Here is a 13,379-nt window from a genome sequence, read left to right on the forward strand (position 1 = left end):
ACCTAGGTAAACACTTTGGTATATATCGTAAACCTTAGGTTAGCAATTTCAGAGTAAAAAAAAAAATCCTGAATTCACTTTGCCTTAATATAAGACAAAATGGTTGTCCCTTAGGCTCATGTCCATACACTTATATAGGCCTTATAATTATGGACTTTATTCATACTCAATAGTTCTGACAGTGGCATACCTGTTTGTTTTGGTCACGACTATGTCTAAGAGCTCCGCAGTCAAGAACAGCTCAAAAAATCCCAGGGCCGAACCGATCTGAGCTGTCTCAACCCGAATTCCAGACTGGGCAGTGAAAGGGGGAACTACAGGTGCGGCTGAAGTTGGGGACTGCCAATCAGGGTTTGCCAGCACCTCTGGAATTCTAGGGGCTCTACGGGCCCATCTTTGCGGTGGCTGCGACGGGGTCACTACTGCTCGTGCCACCGTACCAGCTTCAACTGCCCTTCTGGTGCTCGCCACTTCATCCGGTTGTACGGCAGTGCTGGTACTAGGTCCAAGGAGGGCTGCGCTGCTGGTGTATGCCTCACCACGTAATCCGACGGCGCCAGCCCCACTCTGCTGCTCTTGAAGCGGATCCTGCGCAACCTGTGGTCTAGCGACACCGGCCGGGTACGCCTGGTGCTATCAGGGACCTCAGCCTCCTCGTCCGAACTTTGGGTAAGAGAGCCACTGCTTTCTACAGGTTCGTATTCTGACCCGCTAGATTCATCAGATGAGGGTTCCCATTCCTCATCCGACTGGGTCAGAAGCCTGTAGGCCTCTTCAGAAGAATACCCCCTGTTTGACATTTGGGCAACTAAATTTAGGGGTATTCCCTGAGACTACCCAAGAAAAAAAGAAAGCCTGTCTTACAAAGGGAAGGCTAGCGAAGTACAGGAGGCCGCTGTGGTTGATAAAAAATATCAAAACTGATTTTTTTATCGCCGCAGCGCATGTAAAGTGATTGTGCAGTGATCAACAAAAAAAACACAGTCACTGATTCGCTAATCAGCGAATCAGTGACTGCGGTGCGGTGGGCTGGGCGCTAACCGATCCCTAAGATACCTAACCAAGGGGCCTAAACTATACTAAAACCTAACGGTCAATACCAGTGAAAAAAAAAGTGACAGTTTGCACTGATCACTTTTTTCCTTTCACTAGTGATTGACAGGGGCGATCAAAGGGGTGATCAAAGGGTTAATTGGGGTGCAGGGGGGTGATCTGGGGCTAGTGTGTACTGTTGGTGCTACTCACTGTGAAGCTGGCTCCTCTGCTGGATCCAACCAACGAAAAGGACCAGCAGAGGAGCAGGGCAGCCATATAACAGATCATATTTACTAATATGATCTGTTATCTGGCACTTGATTGTTTTTTTTAAAAATCATCAGCTTGCCAGCCGCGATCATTGGCTGGCAAGCTGATGACGCGACCCCCCTTGACGAAATGCCGTCCCGAACTGCGCATGCGCGGGCTGGCAAAGCGCGTCATCTGGCGTCTTGCGAGATGACGCGTATATGCGTGACTCTGCGCAGCGCTGCCGCCTCCGGACCGCACATCTGCGTTAGGCGGTCCGGAGGCAGTTAAGCAGACTGTGATTGTCTATTGTTGTGACTTAGATGAAGATCAGATCCCATTTTATGACCAATTTGTGCAGAAATCCATATCATTCCAAAGGGTTCACATACTTTTTCTTGCAACTGTATGTAAGGGCATATATACATATATATTTAATCTAACACTTCCCTCAACACACCTAGAGGCTCATTTGCATATATTAAAACATCATTTTTCCCAGCAATGCAGGCACATATGAACATGGGACCATCACAGATGCCTTCAGCTGCAATGTTCACATGCAATAGGTCATCCAGTTTCATAGGTACAAATCTGCTGACAGATGCCCTTTAAAGTGCTATCACTATTAAAGTGAATTTTATAAAAAGTTAGGACCTATTTAATATGGACTTGGGTTTAGAGGAAGTCAAATTAAAATCTCAATCTCTGCTGTATAATAAAGTGACCTTTGTGAGGAGTAATGTACGGTATTTATTGACACTACAGCAGGATACAGCAGTAACTCAAGTACATACATTTTTATCTCAAGGTCAATGTACAGTATATCACACAGTCCAGACATTACCTCAGCAAATTAACCATAAACTCCATGAACCTGAAGCAGTGGCGTTGCCAGGGTGCGGCGCACCAGGTGACACCAGTCTGATGGGGTGTCACAATCCGGACCCAAGTTCCCAACACCACTAGCACCCGCCTCCTTGTACTTGTCTCGCTGATCTGATCCTGTACTTGCCGGCTGCGCGGGCATGAGTTCAGAACTTAAGTTACTTAATGTGGGGCAGTGTGGGGGGAAAATTACATAATGTGAGGCAGTATAGGGGGCAAACAACATAATATGGGGCAGTGTGGGGGGCAAATTACTTAATGTGTGGCAGTGTGGGGGCAAATCACATAATGTGGGGCAGTGTGGGGGGCAAATTACATAATGTGGGGCAGTGTGGGGGGCAAATTACATAGTGTGAGGCAATGTAGGGGGCAAATTACTTAAGGTGAGGCAGTGTGGGGGCAAATTACATAATGTGGGGTCAGTGTGGGGGACAAATTACATAATGTGGGGCAGTGTGGGGGGCAAATACTTAATGTGGATCAGTGTGGGGGCAAATTACATAATGTGGGGCAGTGTGGGGGCATAATACTTAATGTGGGACAGTTTATGGGGCAGTATTACTAATGAGGGCATTACTATTGGTGGAACTATGAGGAACACTATTACTATGGGGGCACTATTATTTCTGCAGGATAGTATTTGTGGTATTGGGGCCGGAGCAGCAGGCTAACACTGTGGGGACTCCAGGTTGGGGGATGATGATGGAAAAGTGAGGACACTCGTGAGTCACACTCTGCAGAGACGAGGAGCGACTGAAAGAAGTGTCTGGACCAAATGGAGAAGATGATGACAGAGAAGATCTACATTGGAGGAGACATCACCTGGAGGCCCTGGATGTGAGAGGTATGCATTGCTGTATAGCAAGTACAGCAAAATGCAGGGGGAGGGGGGTTCTTAGAGAATTGGGCCATATTCATTGGGGCTATATATATATAGTGTATTTATGTATGTGTACCATGTTTATGTTGTATTTATGTGTATGTGTGTTAGATATATATGGTGTATGGGTCATGACACTGCACATCCGCCGTTGAGTAGAGAACCTGTTCTTAAAAATGTTAATCCCACTCCAGACCCCCCTTAGTCGGCGATCTGTCTGCTTAGCCCCCCCCCCCCCACGTCAGCAGTCTGTTTACTCCCAGGTCCACAAATCCTTAAATTAAAGTGTGGTATCCCATGGATGGGAAGGTGGTATGGATGCTAAAGTGAACTGATGCACATCAACAATTTTCCATGCAAATTTTGGATCTTGTGTTGGTACGAGATGAAAAGGAGTATGCGGTCATAACTGATGAATTAAGTAAGGCGTGGGAGGAGTTGCAAAAAACATTAATGGAGTCCCACTTCACCAACTTTGAAAAGAAACTTAACAAGAAACTTTTAACCACCCAAATGGAGATCAAGGAGAGAAAGAGGGATAAGTTTATAAGGGACAAAAATGATTATGAACACGACCGAGTGATTGATTGGGGCAAAAAGAAAACGCGCCCTAAACTTATACCACGACGAGGACATAATGACTTTTGGACAACAGACTCGGACTCAAGCTTATCAGAGGGAAATGGAGCAAATCTGGTGAACAACCCCATCCCTTTAGAAAAAGAACGAGAAGGGGACGTGGGAGACGTGCAAGAAAAATCCAAAGAAATTCGCAAGTCAATGAGATGGAGATGACAGGTCTCTTGGCGACAATAGAAACAGAGGGTGAAGCATCTAACACCAATGCTATGGACATAGTGGTGAATCTCACAGGTTTAGAACTGCCCCCGGGCTGTGTCCCTCTCCTTAATCGAGGGTTGGGATTCAGCCTACCAGAGCAGTTCTGCCCTGATGATTTTGAAATTGATTTGTTCCTGTCCGTCCGTAAATTTTTTCTTAGAAAAGTGTTTGTGGAATCTCCATCTAGTGAGAAAACTCCGTTGCCTGGGGAAATCCAAGCTACAATATCGGAGACTGATTTTCATTTGAAGGGTCGCTTTGATGAGGAGGAGATAGAATGTATTCAGTTCTTGGCCAATATGGAGGCAGAGGAGACAGTCAGTAGTGGTAGCCAGGTGGAGAAACATGTAGGTGGCATCAGGTCCACCTTCCTTCCTCCCATGCCGGCCGGCTCAGTGATAGACCTGTTCCATAAACGGGCGTTGAGGGTGATATGTGCGCTGATGTATCCAGCAGCACCCCCTTATATTAATGGGGAAGAGTATCAGGCCCTTTTGTGGTTAAAACAACAGGAAAGTATCGTAATAAAGTTGGCCGACAAGGGAGGGAATGTGGTCCTGATGACCAGGGAGTATTATTTGGAGGAGGCAGGTAGACAATTGGGGGATGGCACAGTGTATTAGAAGTTGAGGGGGGACCCCATTCAGGGGATAACCTCGAGAATCTGTGCACTAATAGAGAAATTCATAGTGGCCGGGTTCCTACCCAGAGGCATGGCTAGAAAGCTTGTTCCTACCCATCCCAAAGCTCCCGTATGGTACTTAGTACCGAAAATTCATAAGTCACTGACCCAACCCCCAGGCCGCCCTATAGTGGCCAGGATCGGGTCGGTGACAGAGCCATTTTCTGGCTATGTGGACTGGCTCCTTAGGCCGCTCCGCTCCAGTACTTCGACATAACTTAAGGACACAGGCTACTTCCTCCGTGCACTCCAGCTTTTTGATTGGCGGAGGGAGTTTAGCCTGGTGTCCTTGGATGTCGAGAGTCTGTATACGAGGATTCCCCATGATTTAGGGCTCCGGGCCATTAATCTCATACTAAATAGGAGCGACAAGGGAATTATGTTCAATAGCTTCATCCATGAGGCACTTGATTTAGTTCTCACCAGCAATGTGTTCCAGTTCTACCGCCAGTGGTACCGCCAGGTACTAGGTACTGAAATGGGCACGCCCGTGTCTTGCACCTTTGCGAACCTGTACCTGGAGGTATTTGAAGAGACATATATATTCTCGGTGCGTAACCCCTTCCTGCGGTTTATACATTTATTTTTACGTTATGTCGACAATGTTTTCTTGGTTTGGTCGGGCGGCGAGGAGTCGTGTCGCGAATTCGTGGACTACCTCAACGAGCACAACCGGATGAGCATGCGATTCACTCTCAATTTTGGGGGTGGATCGCTGGACTTCCTAGATGTGCACATTACAGTAGAGGACGGTGTATCACACACCGGGGGCTTTCGTAAGCCCACTGCAACTAACTCGCTGCTCCACCAGACCAGTTTTCATCCGCCATCGGTGAAGGGAGCCGTCCCATACGGACAGTTCGTCCGTTTGCAGGGGATCAACGACACAGATGGCGGATTTTATCGGCAGGCAAATGAGCTCAGGAACCGATTGTTGGACCGGGACCGGGGTTACCCTCCGCGAATAGTCTCAACAGCAATGCGGAGGGCTTCAGCACTCGATGGAGACACATTGCTAGTTGAGAAAGATAGAAGCATCAAACAATCACGTTTTGCCTTTGCATTTAAATATAGTCCCGCTGCTGATATTATCAAGCGGGAAATAAAAGAAAATTGGGATCTGCTTAAGGGGGATCCTGCCTTGAAGAACCTCACTAGCCACCGGCCATTGGTTACGTTTAGAAAGTGTTCAACCCTTAAAGATAAATTGGTCAGTAGTGTGTTGTATAAACCGACGGCTGAGACATGGCTTACAAGTAGAAAATAAGAGGAAACTATAAGTGTGGGCACTGCTCCTTTTGCGCATTGAATGTGTGTAGCAAATGGCTACAAATAGGAGGAGTCAAACACATAGTTAGGGATTTCATGACTTGTCGGACACCCTATGTCGTGTATGTCATTTTTTGTCCGTGTAAAAGGTTTTATATTGGCAAAACAATCCACCCACTTTTTGAGAGAATACGGGAACACGTCAATTCCATTTGATCGGGCAAGGGATGCCCCCGCTTGATTGAACATATCAGAGCAGCGCATGGTAGCCATCCGCGATGCCTTTCCTTTGCAGGAGTGGAACAGGTTCAACCCATCCCTAGAGGAGGGGATCGACACCGGCTGCTCCTGCAGAGGGAGGCAAGGTGGATCATACGAACCGGAGCCACCGAAGCAGCGGGGTTGAACGATAGGAAAGACATGTCCGTGTTCCTCTAAGATGTGAATTATGAAATGATGAAACCTATTTGTGTTGAGTTCTGTTATGGTGAGATAGTGGACTCTTTATGAGGAAGATCCCCTCCTGGATAGTTATGCCCATCTGTGCTGTATATCTAGCATTAAATAACCAGTAGAGATTGCAAATTAGTATTATTACCGCATAGTTAACTGCATGATATGAACATGTCAGTATTATCATATCATTATTGCACAATTAAGTATATGGTACGACTATGTATGTAAATGCGCTCAGCTGTTACTCACAGTCACGGCTACGGGGCGTTGTCTTTATAAAGCGCAAGTTTTCGCAATGGCGTTTGAGCAGACAGAAGAAGCGCGAAACGACCGTAGCCGCCGATCATCTGTAATCAGCTGTCCGCCCCTGCGCCCCATTTACAAGTATCCTGAAAAGAGGAAGAATAAAGCTTTATACTGTTTCCACTTCGGTGAGTGCCGCAAGATACTTTGTTTCTTCTCTTCATATTGCATTGGATTTTGCTCTCACACTGTTACTGCTTGCCGAGCACCACATACGAAGAGTTATTGCTGTGTTGTGCGCATTGGTCTGAGGGGATTGTCAGGTATAGCACTCAATGCAATAGCAGTGCCACCTAATTCTGCTCTCATACGAATATTTGCTAAAGTGAACTGAATCTGTAAAGCAGCAGCCATGAACCAACAACCAGAAATGGACCTTCACCAGCAGTGACTGCTTGGTTCACCCCTTGATGCTACAGTGGGTGCGCGGGGGTAAGCTAAAAATTCAGAGGTCCATCCCATCAGAAACTGGTAAGGTGCATGTATGTTCAGCATTTGCTAATATATGCTGTGGCAGTAGTCCACTCTGCAGTAAAGCGCCTTATTGTGCTATGCCCCTACCCCTGTACACGACTATGCCCCTACCCCTGACTTGCACACAAACACACCCTCACCTGTGCATGGCTGAACGCCTAAATGACAAATGACGTGTTACAGATGCTGCCAAGGAAGAAAATTGCCTCAGCCCATTTTGACTTCATTGTCCATGGAAGCTGAGGGGCCTCATTGTGAAACACTTAGGGGCACATTTATTAAGACCAGCGTTTTAGACGCCGGTTTTAATAATCCCCCTAAGCTGGTGGAGATTCTGCCGAAGTCATGAAGAGGTGCAGGCCTCTCTAACTTTGGTGGATCCAGCGCCAGTTCTAAATGTAAGTCAGCATCCAAGCTGTCTAACATTTAGACTTTTTTCCCCCTAAGAAACAGGCGTAGAAAATGGTAAATGAGACAGGCCTGCTGGCCCATCCCCTTCCCTGCCCATGCCAAGATGACTTCTAAGTATAGAGGAAAGCTTGGGGGCCCTAGGCACCCCAGTTCAACACTGGACAGACCTGTCAATCCAATGAAATTGCGCTATCATGAATGGTTTGGATTGCAGAATCCAGCAAGAAGAAAGCCTTGTCTCTGTGCATAATTGTCTGGACCTGAGCTTTATGCTGCTTACTGGACCTCGTAAGGCAGGTGCAGAGGTGCTTGTGAAGTGTGGTACCAGCACAGCATGTTGACCATACAGACTAATGCATTTTCATTCTTCCTAGTCCAAGACTCCATAAAATATATGGTACTCCAAGGATGGAGGAGCAGTGCAGACACTAAACTAATCACAATAAGCCAAGCAGCCAAAAAGAGACAATCAAGCAGCTCTGTAACTGCATTGCCAACTTGACTCCCACCTTGATGCAACAGCAGGTGTGCAGGGCTACTTTCCAAGTTTACAGGTAGTTTTGAGCCAACTTGTGTTTTCAAGTTCGGCGTACAAGGTTCATGTTATCAAAGAATTATATTATGGATTCTGCTACCATGGACCATAACTGAAATCTGTGACATCATGCACCATGGTGTTCTACAAGAGGCATTCCATATTGCATTCCGTTATAATAAAAGTTTACAGTCAGGGCCAAAAGTTTTGAAAATTACACAAAAATTAGTTTTCACAAAGTTTGCTGCTAAACTGCTTTTAGATCTTTGTTTCAGTTGTTTCTGTGATGTAGTGAAATATAATTACATGCACTTTATACGTTTCAAAGGCTTTTATCGACAATTACATGACATTTATGCAAAGAGTCAGTATTTGCAGTGTTGGCCCTTCTTTTTCAGGACCTCTGCAATTCGACTGGGCATGCTCTCAATGAACTTCTGGGCCAATTCCTGACTGATAGCAACCCATTCTTTCATAATCACTTCTTGGAGTTTGTCAGAATTAGTGGGTTTTTGTTTGTCCACCCGCCTCTTGAGGATTGACCACAAGTTCTCAATGGGATTAAGATTTGGGGAGTTTCCAGGCCATGGACCCAAAATGTCAATGTTTTGGTCCCCGAGCCACTTAGTTATCACTTTTGCCTTATGGCACGGTGCTCCACCGTGCTGGAAAATGCATTGTTCTTCCCCAAACTGTTGTTGGATTGTTGGAAGAAGTTGCTGTTGGAGGGTGTTTTGGTACCATTCTTTATTCATGGCTGTGTTTTTGGGCAAAATTGTGAGTGAGCCCACTCCCTTGGATGAGAATCAACCCCACACATGAATGGTCTCAGGATGCTATACTGTTGGCATGACACAGGACTGATTGTAGTGCTCACCTTTTCTTCTCCGGACAAGCCTTTTTCCTGATGCCCTAAACAATCTGAAAGAGGCTTCATCGGAGAATATGACTTTGCCCCAGTCCTCAGTAGTCCATTCACCATATTTTCTGCAGAAGATCAATCTGTCCCTGATGTGGCTTATTTGCTGCCCTTCTTTACACCAGGCCATCTTCCCAAAGTCTTTGCCTCACTATGCACGCAAATGCGCTCACACCTGCCTGCTGCCATTCCTGAGCAAGCTCTGCACTGGTGGCACTCTGATCCGGCAGCTGAATCCTCTTTAGGAGACAATCCTGGCGCTTGCTGGACTTTCTTGGATGCCCTGAAGCCTTCTTAACAAGAATTGAATCTCTTTCCTTGAAGTTCTTGCTGATCCTATAAATTGTTGATTGAGGTGCAATCTTAGTAGCCACAATATCCTTGCCTGTGAATCCATTTTTATGCAACGCAATGATGGCTGCATGCGTTTCTTTGCAGGTCACCATGGTTTACAATGGAAGAACGATGATTTCAAGCATCACCCTCCTTTTAACAGGTCAAGTCTGCCATTTTAACCCAATCAGCCGGACATAATGATCTCCAGCCTTGTGCTTGTCAACATTCTCATCTGAGTTAACAAAATGATTACTGAAATGATCTCAGCAGGTCCTTTAACGACAGGAATGAAATGCAGTGGAAAGTTTTTTTGGGGGGATTAAGTTAATTTTCATGGCAAAGAAGGACTATGCAATTCATCTGATTGCTCTTTATAACATTCTGGAGTATATGCAAATTGCTATTATAAAAACTTAAGCAGCAACTTTTCCAATTTCCAATATTTATGTAATTCTCAAAACTTTTGGCCATGACTGTAGGTTGGCCATAGACTTCTATCATGACGGAATGCAATACAGAATGCCTCTTATAGGCTTCCATGGACCATGCAGTCATAGAATTCCATTATGGTCCGTGATAGAGGAAACCATAACAGGATTCTTGGATAACACTAACCTTGTATGCCAAACTTGCGAACACAAGTTCGCTTAACACTATTTACAATTTTCTCTGTAAAGTAAATATTCTGCTGCAATATCACAGTCGGCACCAGATTGCCTTTTTGGATTATGCCCAATTTATCCATGATGATGGCTATACTAATTTTCTTCGGCTGCCACTTTGATTTGCAGTTGGAAAGATCTCTCAATTCAATGAATTACTGCTGTTGTGAATGGTTTCTATTGCAACAGCAAAATTCTGCAAGGAGGAAACCTAGTCTCTGCATGATTGCTTGCAGCTGCATTGGAGCTTTGGGATTGAACCAGCTCTTGGATTGCTGGACCAGGTAGATCAGGTTCAGTACTGCTGCAGAGGTTCAGTACCAGCACAGCATGTTGATCAGACAGACTACTCTGAAGGAGAACTACTGTAAGGGGAACATATGTGGCCATAACTACTTTGAGGGACACAATGTGGGCATTTCTACTGTGAAAGGGGCACAGTATGGGCATTATTACTGTGTGCTGGCACAAAGGGGAATAATTGCTATGTGGGAGCATTAAGGGGACCGGCTGTGTATAGTTATGTTAGAGGTGGCGTGCTACATGCACAGCACATATATTGTCCTTCTTATTGTTTTTTAAAAGTTGGGGAGCATGCTCCAATTCTTGTATAACGTAATCTAATGTTTGTTGCTTAATCATCACAAGACTAGTAGGGCTGGGCCACTGATGCCTCCCCAAAACCCTGCCTTTCATGTTCATTTATTCTCTGCAGACTGCCACTGTGTCTGCCCCCTGCCCTGTCTCTGTTTTCTGCTCACTCTTGCTTCGGAGCCAGCTCCCATCATTCAGGTAAAGGAGACAGCTCTTCATACCAGATCAGTTGGGAACGACCCATCACTAATATCGGTGATGGCCACTTAGCTCACCCCTCGATGCAACAGTGGGTGGCTGGGATACCTCTAGATTCAGAGAAGCATACAGTCAGAACTGGGTAAAATGGCTTGTATGTTTTGTGCTTACCAAAGTATTTTAATCTGCACAAAAGTGCATTTTTGTGACATGCACCTCCCCATGTACATAGTTACCCTCGGCTGATACACAATCACGCCTTCACTTATTGATGTGCACTGTTCCACACCTGACTGACAAATGGAGCATTATGGCTGTTGTCAGATGTTAAACAGCCAGGGCCCATTGTGATGTCATTGTCCAGGGATGCTGAGGTGCCCCATGTTCTGACTATGTACAGTGCTGCCCATAATGATTCATACCCCTGGCAAATTTTGACTTAAAGTTACTTTCAACCAGCAAGTATTTTTTTCACGGAAAATTACATAGGTGTCTCCCAAAAGATAATAGGATGATGTACAAAAGGCATTATTGTTGAAAAAAAAAAAACATTTCTCAGCTTTTATTTACAAATTGAGCAAAAAGTGTCCAGTCCAAAATTATTCATGCCCTTCACAAACTGTCAAAGTCTGTGGGGAAATCAAAAGTTCTATACCATTCCAAATAGTCTAAGCTGTTCTAAAGCATCCTAATTACCCTGATTAATTGGGAACAACTGTTTTAATCAACTCAACAGGTGAAAAACAGCAGCTCTCCTGCAGTTGGTTTGTGAACAGTCATGGCTAAGACAAAGGAGCTCAGTGAGGACCTGCGCCTGCGCATTGTGGCTGCTCACAAGTCAGGAAAGGGCTACAAGGTAATTTCTAAATGTTTTCAAGTTCCAGTGTCTACAGTGCAAAGTATTATTAAAAAATACAAGATGTTCCGCACTGTGGAAAGTCTCAGAGGACGTGGTCGGAAGCCAAAAATGACACCTGTGCTGGCCGGGAGAATAGTTAGAGAGGTGAAAAAGAATCCAAGGATCACCACCAAGGCCATCCTGGTGAATCTCGGCTCTGCTGGTGGCAATGTCTCAAGGCAGACAATCCAACGGACACTGCACACTGCTGGATTCCACAGATGCAGATCAAGGAGGACGCCACTTCTCCAGATAAGACACACAAAAGCTCGCTTGGCCTTTGCAAAAGTTCATCTGGACAAAGAAGAAGACTTCTGGTCTTCTGTGTTATGGTCAGCTAAAACAAAAATTTAATTGTTTGGTCACAATGATGTTTCCTTCATTTGGCGTAAAAAAGCAAAAATTTTTTGGCCATATATGGGGGCTATGGTGGTGCTACTGCCATAGGGGGCATCCGTTAGCTCCGCAGACCCCCCCTAGCAGTCAGAGCCTGGTCTCGGGAGGGGCACTTCCAGATTATTTTCTGTCCGCCGCCACAAAACAATGGTGCTTATAGAACAGACTACACAGTGTAGCGGTATACTGTATATTGTGGGGCACAGTGTATGTTATATGTGTATAACAAACATATTTCATATGAAAACTTACAATTACTTGGCTTGGCCCTTGGGGATCTCGGACGCCACTTCAACACTTTGGCTGGGGGCTCGGTGGACAAGTGTGGAGGAACTGGTCCATCGTGTCCTCCAAATCTTCAAAAGTGGTGATGGTTGGAATTGCTTGTGTCAACTGCCTGAAGTGGTTCCTTAGTCCATCAGCCAAGTCTGAGTAACTGTCGGTACCTGTGTGCTGCAAAGTCCTCTGGGGTGATGCTGAATTGTTGGATTAGGCCCTTTTAATAGACTCATAATCTTGATCGAAAGTTGTGATATTGCTCCAAACACTACCAGAGCTTTGCCTTTCAGCCCTGAAGTCAGATACTTAGACCATTCTGCAAGGGCAGTTGGAATTACCTGCAGACCTTTTCAAAACTTTTGAGGAAAACATCCAAATCACTATTTTTCTCCATGACCGGAAAAAGATCTGGACGGGCTTTAAGGGCTACAGTCTTTGTGGACTCACCCTGGGGTGATGATGAAGAACTTTGTAGCTGCATTTGTCAACCTTAGCTGGCACTCCCACCCTGCCTAGCATAGTTTCTGCAAATGCTCAATCTGCTTGTGTACTTTCTCCATTCTACTTGGCGCTGGTCAACTTCTCTCTGCTTGGAGCTCTTGCAATAGCTGCATCCGCAGATTAGGATCACGAGCTCCCATCTACTGGAGAATAAGAGAAGATTCCATGCTGCTTTAAACACTGGTACTCTCCTGCCCAGCTAGTTCCTTATTAGGTTCTTCTCTCTGTCCCTCTGAGGCTGAAGGTTACTGCACTGGTTCCACAGAATAGTGGGACTGTGCATCATACGCCATCAATGTTTGAATCAGCTCCACTTCAGTCTGGTTTGTTCCATCCAGCCCACTCTCCTCACAGAGTTGGGGTTGCCCCTTTGGGGTGGGTGCTCTGCTGGTAGGCAGGGGTAATGCAAGGACACTGGAAGTACAGGAGTATATGGAAACAGGAGTATAGTGTGACCTATAATTTTATCTTTGTTTAATTAATCGTGAATTTTTTGCATACTGAGAATTTCCCCCCCCCAACCCTTAACATCTTTAACAGTGTAAATAAGAATAACACTATCACACCACTTGCC

The sequence above is a fragment of the Bufo gargarizans genome, chromosome 3, assembly GCF_014858855.1.
Source record: "Bufo gargarizans isolate SCDJY-AF-19 chromosome 3, ASM1485885v1, whole genome shotgun sequence".
Taxonomy (NCBI): domain Eukaryota; kingdom Metazoa; phylum Chordata; class Amphibia; order Anura; family Bufonidae; genus Bufo; species Bufo gargarizans.